At 40.1% G+C, this 13,906-nt stretch overlaps 1 pseudogene; it reads right to left on the reverse strand.

The window, feature by feature from the left end:
• LOC133070587 (nicotinamide/nicotinic acid mononucleotide adenylyltransferase 1-like) overlaps positions 1 to 11,672 on the reverse strand; it is a 31,921-nt pseudogene extending 20,249 nt beyond the window's left edge.
• Between the last annotated feature and the right edge of the window lie 2,234 nt (positions 11,673 to 13,906).

The raw sequence follows: 13,906 nt of genomic DNA on the forward strand, positions 1-13,906 counted from the left end.
AGTCATGTATGGATGTGAGAGTTGGACCATGAAGAAGGCTGAGAGCCAAAGAATTGATGCTTTTGAACTGTGGTGTTGGAGAAAACTCTTGAGAGTCCCTTGGACTGCACAGAGATCAAACCAGTCAATCCTAAAGGAAATCAACCCTGAATATTTATTGGAAGGACTGATGTTGAAGCTGAAGCTCCAATACTTTGGCCACCTAATGCGAAGAACTGACTTGTTGGAAAGACCCTGATCCTGGGAAAGATTGAAGGCAGGAGGAGAAGGGGACAATAGAGGATGAGATGGTTGGATGGCATCATTGACTCAATGGACATGAGTTTGAGCAAACTCCAGGAGATAGTGAAGGACAGGGAAGCCTGGCATGCTGCAGTCCATGGGGTTGCAAAGAGTCAGAAACAACTGAGCGACTGAACAACAATAGCTAGCATCTAGTGAGATGAGACCAGGGGTACTGCTAAACATACTGAAATGCACAGGAATGCATTTGAAGAAGAAACCCCAATAAGAAAGAAGTATCCCTTCTAAAATTTCAGTAGTGCTGAGGTTGAGAAATTTTATTTTATAAGTGCTAGTAAAGATTTTGGTTTAGTGATAGAGATGTTTCAATTTCTAAACAGATTATTATAGATAATAATAATAATTATAAATGAGTATATACTATGGAAAAAATTGGGAAATATCATGAAAAAAATTATTGGGAAAGTCTAGATACCTATTGTTTCTGAGCAGGAAGAGATAAAGGTCATTTCCAGAGGACAGCATTCTGGAAAATCTCAGGCAAACTAATTAGAAACCCAAACACATCAGAAACCCAAAGATAAATTGGGTACCTTTCTGAGAAAACAATTTCAGTGCCTAAGGCAATTGTTGTGCTATTTTCCCTCTGAAATGTGGTATCATCATCTCCAACAACACTGTCAGTATAGAGAAATTAAAAATAAATAAGATAGTGTTTAAGACTCAGATTCTCCATGTTCTTTAAAATACAAATTTTTTAAAATAGAGAATTATTTGGGTTTAAAAAGAGGTATCTTTCCGGGCTACCTTTCTTGGAGTCAGCCCTTCTCCATTTCTTCAGATTCTGGGAGATTGATAATTAAGGACTCTCTAGTCTGCTCCACTGGAGTGGTCACATGACACAAGCTGAACCAATCAGATTCTTTTGGGAACTCAGAGCAAGGACAATGAAGCAAGTTCATTTGATGTCTCACCCTGAAGAACTTGTCTATGCATTCCTGCAAACGTGGTTCCCAGGGCTACTGTGACACTTGTTTTCCATAGCCCTTGTTATTCATCTGTCTTTGGCTCCTTGGAGGAACTCCAGCATTCTCCAGACAACTCGCTTTCTTTTTCTTTAGACTTTTTGAATCAAAACCCTGGCTTCACCACTTACATCATGAGTAACCTTACAAAATCACTTAACATCTCTGTGCCTTAGTTTTCTCACTTGAGAAACAGGGATTAAAAAAAGAACCCATCTCTCAAAGTTGTGGGGAGTAAATGAAACAGTATAGGTAGAACTCTTAAAACGGTCCCTCAAAGAGAGTAAATGTCATCTTTGCTCGAACCAACAAACCCCAGGTGATATAATTTGGTATTTTGTGTTAGGAATGGTTAGTGGCTCAGAGAGGGAAGTAGGAAGAACAAGAGCCTTCTTTTTTCTAATCACTCATCCATCCTTCCAACTTCAGCAGCATCACACTTGCCCTTGAAACCTTCACTGACCATTTCCATGCAGGCTCACTCTCAGTAGATACTGTTGCCTGAAATGACTACCATTTATTGAACATGTACTGTCTTTGACGGCTAGTGTCTTTTCCTAGTCTCTATGGCCCTATGAAGGCAGAACCACACTTGGTATTTCTTCCTATCTGTCACACTGACAATATTCAATTAGGAATTGTTCAATGAATATCTGTGGAAGTCAGTCTCCAAGATGCCACCAATTCTCACCTCTTGGTGTTCATGTCCTCGTATAGTCCTCTCCCACACTGAACAGGGCTAACTTGTATGTAAAATAGGATGTTGTGTAAATGAAACATTATGACTGGTTTTCATTGAAGTGCAGTTTATTTACAATGTTGTACCAATCTCTGCGGTACAGCAAAGTGACTCAGCTACACACATAGATATTCTTTTTTATATTCTTTCCATTATGGTTTATTCCAGGAGACGAGATATACTTCTCTGTACCTTGTTTATTCATTCTAAATGTAATAGTTTGCACCAACCCTAAATTTCTAGTCCATCTCTCTCCCTCCACCCCTGCCCCTTGGCTAACACTAGTCTGATCTCTATGCTGTGAGTCTATCTCCATTTTGTAGATAGGTTCTTTTGTGCCATATTTTAGATTCTACATAGAAGTGATATCATATAGAATTTGTCTTCCTCCTTCTACTTCACTTAATTGATTGTCTCAAAAAAATATGATTATCTCTAGTTGCATTCATGCAGCTGCAAATAGCATTATTTTATCCTTTTTAATGGCCAAGTCGTATTCTTAATGGCCGAGCAGTATTGCATTGTATATACATACCACCTCTTCTTTATCTGTCCTTTAGTCAATGGACATTTAGGTTGTTTTCATGTCTTGGCTATTGTGAATAGTGCTGCTATGAGCATAAGGGTGCATGTATCCTTTTGAATTATAGTTTTGTCTGAGTATATGCCCAGTAGTGGGATTGCTGAATCATATGGTAGTTCTATTTTTAGTTTTCTGGGTAACTGAAGGTTTATAACTTCCGAGGCTAGATCCATAGAAGATGTTTGAGTTCCTGTCTTATCCTCTCTTAGATCACTGTATCTGGGAGAAGCCAGTGACAGTGTCACGTGAACACTTAAGCAGCCTTGTAGAGAGGTCCCTATGGTAAGCTCTTGCCTAGAGCTAGCACTTTCTTGCCATTTTGAACCATCTTGGAATTGAATCCTCCAACCCCAGTCAAGGCTTCACATGACTGGTACCCTAGGCAACATCTAACTCTAACCTCATGAGAAATCCTGAGCCAGAACCATCTCAACAAGCCACTTCCAAAATTTCTGACCCACAGAAACAGTGAGATAATAAATGTTTGTTGTTATTTTAAGCCACTGAGTTTTGGGATAATTTAATACAGAGCAAAAGATAACTAAAACAATAATTGATTCCATCCTGGGAGAAATGCAAACTCCACATTTATTTGAACTATAAAAATTAAAGAAGGGGTGACAAATTTGTTTCCCTGATGAAACGGTTCCTATAAACAAAATTACTTTAATGTATGGTGACTCAGTTCCACTTGGAGCCTGAAGGCAAAACCGAAAACAACTTGCATATTGTACGAACTGTAATTCTTAACATGTCAAATACTGAATAACACTACCTTTTTAGGTACTTAGCTACTAAGAGATGAACAGGGTGGATTACTCATACAGAAAAATCTTCTTCAAAAGATGCTGGAGGAAAAAAGATTAAAAGTATAGTCACCAGGTTTTCTGAACCCCAGAGTAGAAAATATAGTTGGTTTTTATGAAAACAAGGAACTAATGAAACCAAGATAGTCTTAGAAAATTCGAGAGATATGATCTCACTACTGAGCCTGCACTGGATGCTTATAAATTGTGCTAAAGACTGAACTTAAACCATGGAATTAGACAGCTACTATTTAAAGATTTATTCACAATATTTTGATTTGTCTGTGAGAAGAATAGCAGCTTTGAAAGGACCTTGTACCATCCTGAGAAGGCTAATTGTGATTTTAAAAAGTAATACTGACTAGGGAAAAGCCTGTTAGGTGATGAAGAAAATAAGTGAGTCATATGCACTTAGAAAGTCAAGGTATATAATTTCTTCTCAGAGTCAAGATTTTAATAAACCAGAAGACCTGAATGTTAAGTCTCAATAACTATGTTTTCTTGTTTCTTTCTGACAAATAATAGGATATAAATTTGAATCTTATCTAGAAAATTCCCCACAATTTAATCTCTATGTAAAGATATTACAGGTTTTTAGCTTACATGTACGTGTGTATATGTACATATGAGCATGTGTGCCCAGTCACTTGGTCATGTTCTAGTCTTTGTGACCACATGGACTGTTGCCCTCCAGGCTCCTCTGTCCATGGAAGTTTCCAGGCAAGAATACTGGAGTGGGTTGCCACTTCCTACTCCAGGGAATCTTCCCAACCCCAGGATTTAATTTGTGTGTCTTTCATCTCCTTCATTGGCAGGTGGATTCTTTACCACTGTGGCACCTGGGACACCCCATATATAAACATACATACATACACATATATGTGGTGTGCATTTCCATAACTGGAATATTTCTATACACACTGCATCTTCCAAGCTCTGGACATGCCACAGTGCCTGCCACTCACAACTGTTTTATGCAAGCCTGCCTTTCTCATTTACTTTATTGACCTCAACTCTGTAGACATTCAAGTTTAAGACTCCTAGTTAAACCCATCACTAAGATACCTTTTTTCTCTAAATTAGATGAATCTGTATGCCTTCAGTGATAAAATCCCATGAGTTAAGTTTCCAAAGATAATGTCAAGGAGCCAGAATAACAATCGTTTCTCCTAAGTTTCACTAAAACCTTTGGAACAGTGAATGTATATGATGTACACAACACTTGGAAAGAGGTGGATCAGGGCTTCCAAAGCAGCGTGACAGCCTTTACTCCAGATCTTTGTTCCTTATCACTACAAGGTCCAAGGCTGGCACACGTGTTCTTGGGATTTAAAACAAAATGATGGAGTGGCACATCATTAGACCACAATGTTCAAGACTAATTCTGTGAGCCTCTGCATTAACAGGGTGATATTCTGTTTGGCTTTATTCTATTAATATTTATAGAGTACTCATTGCCATAGCAACTAAGTGCTTTCCACGGAGGACTGATCAAATTATTAAGAGGTGAACAGGAGAGGCAAGGACCACTGCAGGAGTTGAAAAGAGGCTTCTGATCCCCCTCTAAAGAACCCTTTTTCTGTGATGTACCTGACAAAGTGAGTTCTCATAGAGAATGTGCTTCATGCATTCCCTCTCAGAATCCCAGAAATGTCCAATCTTGATTCCCTGCAAAACTGCTACATGATGTGTTGGGCTCATCTCTGGCAAAAATGACAAAATAGAAGTAGTTCATTTTCAACCCTATCCTGCCTCTCTGTGCCCCTTTTCCCCTTATAGGGATGCAGTAAAGCATAGTGTTTCAGAGCCAGGCTTTGAAATTGAATTGTCTGTTTGTTTTTGATTTTTTAAACCTATTCATTTATTTTTGTCTGTGCTGAGTCTTCATTGGTGTACAGGCTTTTCGTTGCTCTACTCAGGCTTTCCCTAGTTGTGGTGAGCAGGGGCTCCTCTCTAGTTGTGGTGTGTGGGCTTCTCATTGCAGTGGCTTCTTTTGTTGCAGAGCACAGGCTCTGGGGTGTGTGGACTTCAGTAGTTGCAGCACGTGCGTTCGTTCAGTAGTTGCAGTGCACAGGCTTAGTTGCCCTTTGGCATGCAGGATCTTCCTGGACCAGGGATCAAACCAAACCTATGACCCCTGCATCGGCAGACAGATTCCTGACCACCACGGAAGTCCCAAATTGTCTAAGCTTGAATTCTAGCCTTTCCACTCACTGACGAGGCCTCCTTTGGCAAGTTATTTAATGGTTCTGCACTTCAGTTTTCTCATCTACAAAATGGGGATAGAAAGAATAACTTCATAAGGTTACAATGAGAATCAAAGAAACTAGTAAATATTAAGCACATTAAAGAGTTCCTGGTACATAGTAAATGCTCAATAAATGTTAGCTTCACTTCAACATATCCTCATCTTTTGTTCCCAGTCACCAGAGCACCCATGCTGTCCTGCTCTTCCTGGTTTTCCGTGACTGAACAAAAGTTTTTTCTAAGATGAGGTTCCTCTCAGACATTAATAGAGAAGTAGAGGAGGAAAGTTGCCCCTGTTTGGCCAGATCGATTGGGCAGATCAGAAATGCTTAGACTTCTACCACTGAAGACTGATGTCTCTGTGTCAAGCAATTCCTTTGCAAGTTTGTTCTCCTGCTAGATTTAACTTTCATGAAGGAAAGGAGCATGCTTCAGTCATTTGCCTCCAAATATAGAGCCACATCCCCCCTCATGTCCTATTCATACTCAGGTACAAATGAATAATTTGCTATCCTTCTCTGAAAACATGTACACAAGTATGAATAAAGAGTCATAGCAAATCTATTAGTTCAGGCTCTACAACAGGGAGTAGGGGCTAACAAAAAATGATGGATGTATGCTCCTTGTTTCAGGAAAGTTAGATCCAGCAGGAGAAAATACTTGCACAGGACATGTTTTAGCCGAAAAAATAATGAATGTCCACTGTGGAATTTGAGGCACTGATTCAGGAGGAATGTAGTGGGGTCTTTGTAACCACATGATGGAGAAATCCACCAAGGCTAGTAGATGTAAGCCCAGTCCCAGTGTGAAGGCAGATGGCATTCCTCTCCTTGGAGGTTTTCCTGCCTGGTGAGGCGTGGCAGTGCTGATCAATGCTACTGACTCATCTTTACACAATCTCAGAGAGACTATCTCAGACAAAGTCGGAAGCATCAACACCCAAACCCAAGAGTTAAGATTTCAGATAAGCACCCTTGAAACTTGGAAGAGGTCATTGAAGGATAAATAAAGGGACACATTCCTTTACACTGTGGGTAGTAAATGCATTGCCTCATCTGCAACTTGTTACTGCAAGAGCCTGTATAAACCATAAAATTAGGTTCAAGAAGGTTGAGATAAATGCATAAATGAAGAGTTACAAAGAAGCTCTTGAAGTGAAAGAGATTTCAGTTCCATAAGAATCTACTAAGGATCTACCGCTATGTACTAACTACTACTTTGGACACACACCTGATTTTCTGAAGGTCCCATTCTTTCATCAAATGATCCTTGGTGTCAGTCCTGAAGCAGGGGTCTGGAGTGAAAACAGCTTGGTAACCATGGGAAATTTCCTATATCCTAATACTCTTTATTAGCACCATTTGCTTCAGTTCAGTTCAGTCACTCAGTTGTACCTGACTCTTTGTGACCCCATGAACCGCAGCATGCCAGGCCTCCCTGTCCATCACCAACTCCTAGAGTCCACCCAAACCTATGTCCATCAAGTCAATGATGCCATCCAACCATCTCATCCTCTGTTGTCCCCTTCTCCTCCTGCCCTCAATCTTTCCCAGCATCAGGGTCTTTTCCAATGAGGCCGCTCTTCACATCAGGTGGCCAAAGTATTGGAGTTTCAGCTTCAACATCAGTCCTTCCAATGAACGCCCAGGACTGATTTCCTTTAGGATGGACTGGTTGGATCTCCTTGCAGTCCAAGGGAATCTCAAGAGTCTTCTCCAACACCACAGTTCAAAAGCATCAATTCTTTGGTGCTCAGCTTTCTTTATAATCCAACTCTCACATCCATATATGACCACTGGAAAAACCATAGCCTTGACTAGACAGACCTTTGTTGGCAAAGTAATGTCTTTGCTTACCAGGTCTTAATCAATATAGGTCCCCTTTCTCCCTAATTCACACCTTGGATAACTGCTCACAAAGGACAATGGTTCAACTCCAGAGGAACAGTTAGAAATTCTAGTCTGAGTGCTAGGAAAAAAAACAAAGGAAAGCCACATCTGCTCAAGTTTTCAACAATTTGCTTGTCCAAAGTTGAAATAGTCTGGCTAATTAAAATTCTGGGCTCCTTAGTACCCTTTTGCCTCAACTCATTGACAAATGCACCTAAATACTAGTGGATCATAGCTTGGTCTCTTTAGGTCAGTGATTCTTGAACTGTATCATACATCAGAAATACCTGGAGGGCTTGTTATAATAGATTGCCAGGTCCCATCTCTCAGAGTTTCTGCTTCAGTAGGTTTGTGTTAGGGCCCTAAAACTGCATTTCTAATGATTCCCAAGTGATGCCAACACTGCTGGTCAAGGGACCACACTTTGGGAATCACCACTCCGGTTCATGATGTCCAGTCAAAAGCAATCTCCACCTGAGACAGGTCACACTCAAGCTGTCATCAGCCTCATACATACAAGGGTGGAGAAAGTCTCCAAGAGGGGGTAGATCGGGGAAGAGGGATCAGAAGGTCAGGAGGGAACGTAGAGGCTTGTGTTCAGTACTTTGCTGTTTTCCCAGAAGAGGAATCTGGGCTGCCCCTTGAACTTACCCCTGCCCCTCACACACCTGGCTACTCTTGACCCATTTTCTTCAAGAACCCATCCTCCACCACAGGACTCTCAGCCGCCACCTCCCAGACTAGCAGCTCAGCACGGCTGTCACTCTTGTCTATTTCCCTGTCAGGCAACATCTGCTCCCAGTTCTCAGAACCAGCCTGTCAAGTAGTGAGTGGCTGAGGCTGTGAATTGCAAATCGCCCCAGTGCTGGCCCATGTTCCCTGCCCAAGAGGCAGCTGTATCCTGGAGGAGGGACCCTGTCCCCATTTTATACACACGTGATCATATAATACACACACACAAAGAAACCCCTTCCCCACTTCACACACACACACACACCATGCGCACCAGCAGGCCACTGTTTACTCCACCTACACAGAAATCCTTCAGATATTGCTCCTGGGCTCCAAATACCAAGCTCAGCCTCAGAACAAGAGAGCGTAGATCGAAGGGGACATTTTAATCACCAGCAAAATGTGCCAAGGAGAGGGAGGGTGTGAAAAATATCATTTATTACTCAAAGTAAGTAAGTATTTGGTTCTATAATCTCAGCATGTTTAGTCTCCTCTATCCAGACATGTCAGTTGAGAGAAACTCCACTTTAGGAGAGGATGAAAACGAGGAATAAATCCACAGAGCAGAATCTGGGATCTCTGAATAATTTGCCCATGGGAGTTAAGAGTGAAAAGAGTAATTCTCTGAGTCCATTTATCCTTCTTCTCACACTGATCAGCTGAGAAGTGAAAAAAAAAAAATGGTTCACACACACTCAGACTCTTTTTCACTCTCCACTGAAGGACTTACTCCCCTGGTTCTGGAAACCCTGCCTGCTCACTGAGAAATCACATGCATAATAATTGGTGGGGAGGTTGGTCGGACTGGCAACTGGCTGAAGGACACTCCACCTTCCTCCCCACCCTCCCTGGGTCTCTTACTTCCCTCCACCAGTCAAAAGTGTGCTGACTTCCTCACTGCTTGCATTTCGTCACCACAAAAAAAGACATCCCTGCTTTCTACAGAGCCCAAGTCTCTGGAAAATTTTCTAGCATGTCCATCCTTTTCAACACTTTTTTTTTTTTTTTTTTTTTTTAGTGGAAGCAGTCATCTTTAAACCATACAACTGAAATCTTTGTTGTCAGAGATATTTTTTCCTAAATAAATAACATAAAAGTGTAATACTGCACCAAGTTAAATACCAACATTATCCATCTTGTGGCTGTCAAAAATACTAAATATATTACTTCAGTGAGAAGTGATTGCTGATACACCATTAGATAGCTCATCTTCCACAGAGTTATTTTTAGGCATTTAAGTTGGCATGAACGTGCATCTTAATGCCTTAAATTTAAAATAATAATAATGGTAAGACTGTAAGCAAGTTGTGATTCTAAAGGTGCTTTAGCTGAAAACAGTGTCTCAGGGGGACACTTTTAAAAGACCCATCCAAATGTTCTTTGTGCAGTTAAGTTTATTTCCCAGGTTTATAAAATTCAATTGCATTTCTGTAAAGGAAAAAGAATTCACTGTCTTCCCTTCCTTATGACAAAACCCCAGCAGCAAGTCATTATCACTTCTGACTAATCAGAGAGAAACCACCTGCAGGAATACTCCCCTTTCTGTTGACTCCCAGCAGAACCTTCAGATGATGATTAATCACTGAATAAATGGCGGAATTGACAACAGCATAATGACAAAGAGAAAGCAGAGACAGAGCCTGAACAGTGGGTGCATGTGGTCCAGCCCCAGTGGGTGGAAGGGCCAAAGAAGATGGATGACCCTGTTAGCGCTTGACACTTGAGTATCTTGTCTTTTACAAGGGGGTCACTTCTGCCAAATTCAACAAATAAGGCAGCAGGCATCAAGTGGATATGCTTCGTATGACTGTTGGAAGCAAGGAGGAACACCTTAAAAATTAAACTAATGAGCTTAAATTGACATCCTAAGCTCAGATGATAACAGAAATAAGAGATACTACAAATGACAGCCTAATCCATTATTGTGGAAGGCATTTGGAAGGTTTTACTGATTACAGACTCAGATTACCCTAACCATGTCCCTACTAATTTGAAAAATGATGAATCACTAAGTTCAAACAGGGCTCAGAAGAGTCAATTATACTAAGTTATACTAATCAGTGATATCAAAAGCTCATATTTTCTACACTAAGGAATAAAACATGTTATGCCTAATAATAAACAGAAATGAAGTCTATTACCCATTCTCAATTGACCAAGTCATTAGCAATAAGAATGTTTCTCTAATGTTTCAATATTCTTTTCAGGATATATACTCCCTGCCCCAAGGAATCCAAAGTTTATTAACATGAAAAATATTTGTAGTAAATGAAATATTGGTTTGCAACCAGCTTAATGTCCTTCAGATACTGTCAGTTTTCAGGCTTTCTGTGCTCAAAAGAAAAGAACAGTTACTGGCCAGACTCATTATTTCCCAGGCATCCTCAATATCATCATCCATTTCATCAGGATTATCTTCATCTTTATCAGTTTTTCTTTCTGTAAAATACAGGGAATTTAAGTTCACAAAAGAGTGTCATTTACATCTTTCCATTGGTTCTCACTTAAACAGATACCCCTGGTCAGTGCCCTATTCCACCTACATGACACTCTTTGACACTTAGCAATTCTGTCCTATCTCATAGACCACTTTCCATATTGATTTATAGCAACAGAAAGTATCTTGTTGTATGGCTGTGATATCGTGTATCAAGATTTCCCTGTATGTCTAGTTATACTTTTTTCTGCATATGTCTTGTTCTCAACCATGTCTAAAACATAGAACATTGTAGATGCTCAGCAAATATCTGTTAAGTGACTAACTTCTGATTCTTTTTCCAGACTCAACCAATATGATCCCCTTTATGTGAGATCTTTGAAATCCTTTCCAAGGGGAGTTCTCAAGCATGTAGGTTTCATTCAGACCTGGGTAAGCCAGTCTCATTGAAACAGCAGAGGAATCTAGGAATAGATGATTATAGATGGACTTTGAGATAGTCAGTGAACTACCCCATTTCTCACTGCTTATAATATGACTGCATTGGGATTTATTTTTCCCGTCAAAATCCAATCCTACACCATCCTCCAATGGCTGGAGAGTTTAATCTCACATTCAAAATTTGACTTCAGATTCAAACTCTTTGGTCTGGTTTTCAAGTCTTTACCGAAACTCACCGCAGTGCCTACTTAGCTAAGTTCCCCCACCGCCTCTATACTTACCTGTCACACCACACACACACACACGCACACACTCACACATGACTCACCAAGTTCAGTCCTGCCTTTGCCTCCCCACTTCAACAGGCATGCTCTCCCTTTCCTCTACTATTCACTCTTGCCACTTTCTCATTCTTCTTGCACTTCACTACCCTCCTCTGGACCACTTTTAAAATATTAGTCTTGCCTTAGATTCTTTAGGAGGCTATAGCCAGTACCGCCAGCATGAGAGAGCATGGAATTTGGGGTCATCGAGCAATTCCAAGTCCTCCATTTACTCACTACATGACCTCAGGCAAATTGCTTAAATTTTCAAAGACCATTCTTACATCTCTGAAATAGGGATAAAGATATATATCTTAGCGCATTATTGAAAAAAATTAAATGAAACAGTGTTTGGAAATGCCTGGCCCAAATACTGCAAAGATTGTGTCATTCATTTCTGAGTCCTCAGTATAAAGCCTTGAGCCTGATATAGTAAATTTTATTCAATATTGAATGAAAAGTGAGCAAACACAAAGAGGGATAAAATTCATACACCCAAGATTCAAAGTTTTTAATTTAATAAAATGTGACGGCTTTGTTTTTCTCATTTTATCTTTTATATTTAAATCATTTTATCTTTATTCTTTTAATCCCCTATTTCTCATATCTACTCAACCAACAAGTTAAATAGTAGATACCATTCATTAATGAGCACCAGAAACCAAATGTTTACATTTTTATCCTAGTGTGGAGTTCCAGTTTCTCTTCTCTACTCCTCCCATAGCTCCAAAGGGACACCAGGGAGCAGGGAGCCAGGGAGCTCCTATATACATGGCAAGTGTGAATTTGCTGAAGGCGAGGAAGCACAAGACTCTCCCCACTATCTCCTCTCTGCTGGGGAGATGAGAGGCTTAAAATCAAAAAGGACACAGAGGTCCCCCTGAAGGGAACTAAAGGGAATAGGTACTTAGGTCAAATATTAGGGAAAAATGCCACAGAAATTACTAAGTCATTAGATAAGTAATAAGTAGGAAAAAACTAAATATGAAATGAAGGAAAATAAAAGAATAAGATGGGGTAGGTTTAATTTGATAGATTTAAGAAATTCTCAGGGATTTTTTGGTTTGTTTTTTGTGTGTATGTATGTTTTTGTTATTTTCCCCCCAACAGTCATATTTTTTGTCCACAGCAATCTTTACAGTTAATGAATAACTACAAAAAGGAATTAAATATAATTATAAGTTCTTAGGGTAAAATAGCAAAATAAGTCAGAAAAAGATACTTCTTTCTAAAGACTTTCTTGGGAGAATTTCTTTGTCCCACATCTTTCTAGATTTTTCACTTTGGATTTAATCTCCAGGAACATACAAAACATGACCACTTTATAAACAAAACCAAATTTACAAAATACATCTTTTGTTCCTAAACCAAGTAAGTTCAGATTTATAAATGGTGCTTTTAGCAACCGTAACATCAGTAACTATGTTCTACAATTCTCAACTCTTTCTTTATCTTCTCTTATTGTCTTCAATAGATTTTTTTCCCCCCACTATTATTATTTTATTTAAAGTTCATATCTTGGGAGAAGAAGGTTTGTCATGTAAAGTTTTGCACCACCTGTTAGATATTTGAATTTGGTCTTGCACATAGTATGTCAATAAAATTTATTTCATTATTCTTGAGTGTCCAGTGGAAGAGAGAAGAATATTCCTCTTGACTTCTTACTATTGCATTTTACTGTCCAACGCTCCAGACAAAGCAGAGCCATAACTCCAGGCTGCCTGCGTGCAATCTAGGAGCAGTCTGTGAGTGGACTAGGCCTTCTCCCTGAGGGCCCACGCCTCCGGAATGTTCTTCCCTTCCTGATCGGACACAGGCTGAAATCTATGAACTTGTAAGCTTGGTCAGGCATTTTCCTGAAGCCTGTGGGTGGACTGGGATCAGAGATTAAAGTGGTTCAAGTCTTTATTTATTATTACTACAGAGTAGTCTACCCAAGCCGTCCATTTATAGGGACGGGAGATGCTCTTATAACTGCAAAGAACATCATTAGTGTTTTATTTCCTCTCCCAACTACCAGGGTATGGTTGTTATGCTCACTATGACCCAATCAGGGCCCAGAAACAGTTTCCTGGCCTAGGGGATGAAATGTGAGGTCGCTCATCTCCCAGGCGAGGCTGGACACACCGAGACAGCATGGTCCAGTGACCTGAGCAATGGGGTGGAAATTCCAGACTAATTATGCCCCGTCCTGCATCAGACTTGCTGTGTGGTGCCAGGTGAAACACCTGCCTTCTCTGGACCTCTACCTGAGTTTGTTTGATACATGATGGGAATGGCTGGTATGAGATAACATGCAACTACCAGTCTTTCTGAGCCTGGACTGCTTCATCTATAAGCCAGGAATGACTAGCTAGTGACTTCCTTACCTCACAGGGTCAGTGTAAGGGGAAAACACATATTAAAAATTCCAGTAATTTGTACAGTGCTAAACAAATTGG

The sequence above is a fragment of the Dama dama genome, chromosome 15, assembly GCF_033118175.1.
Source record: "Dama dama isolate Ldn47 chromosome 15, ASM3311817v1, whole genome shotgun sequence".
In the NCBI taxonomy this organism is placed as follows: domain Eukaryota; kingdom Metazoa; phylum Chordata; class Mammalia; order Artiodactyla; family Cervidae; genus Dama; species Dama dama.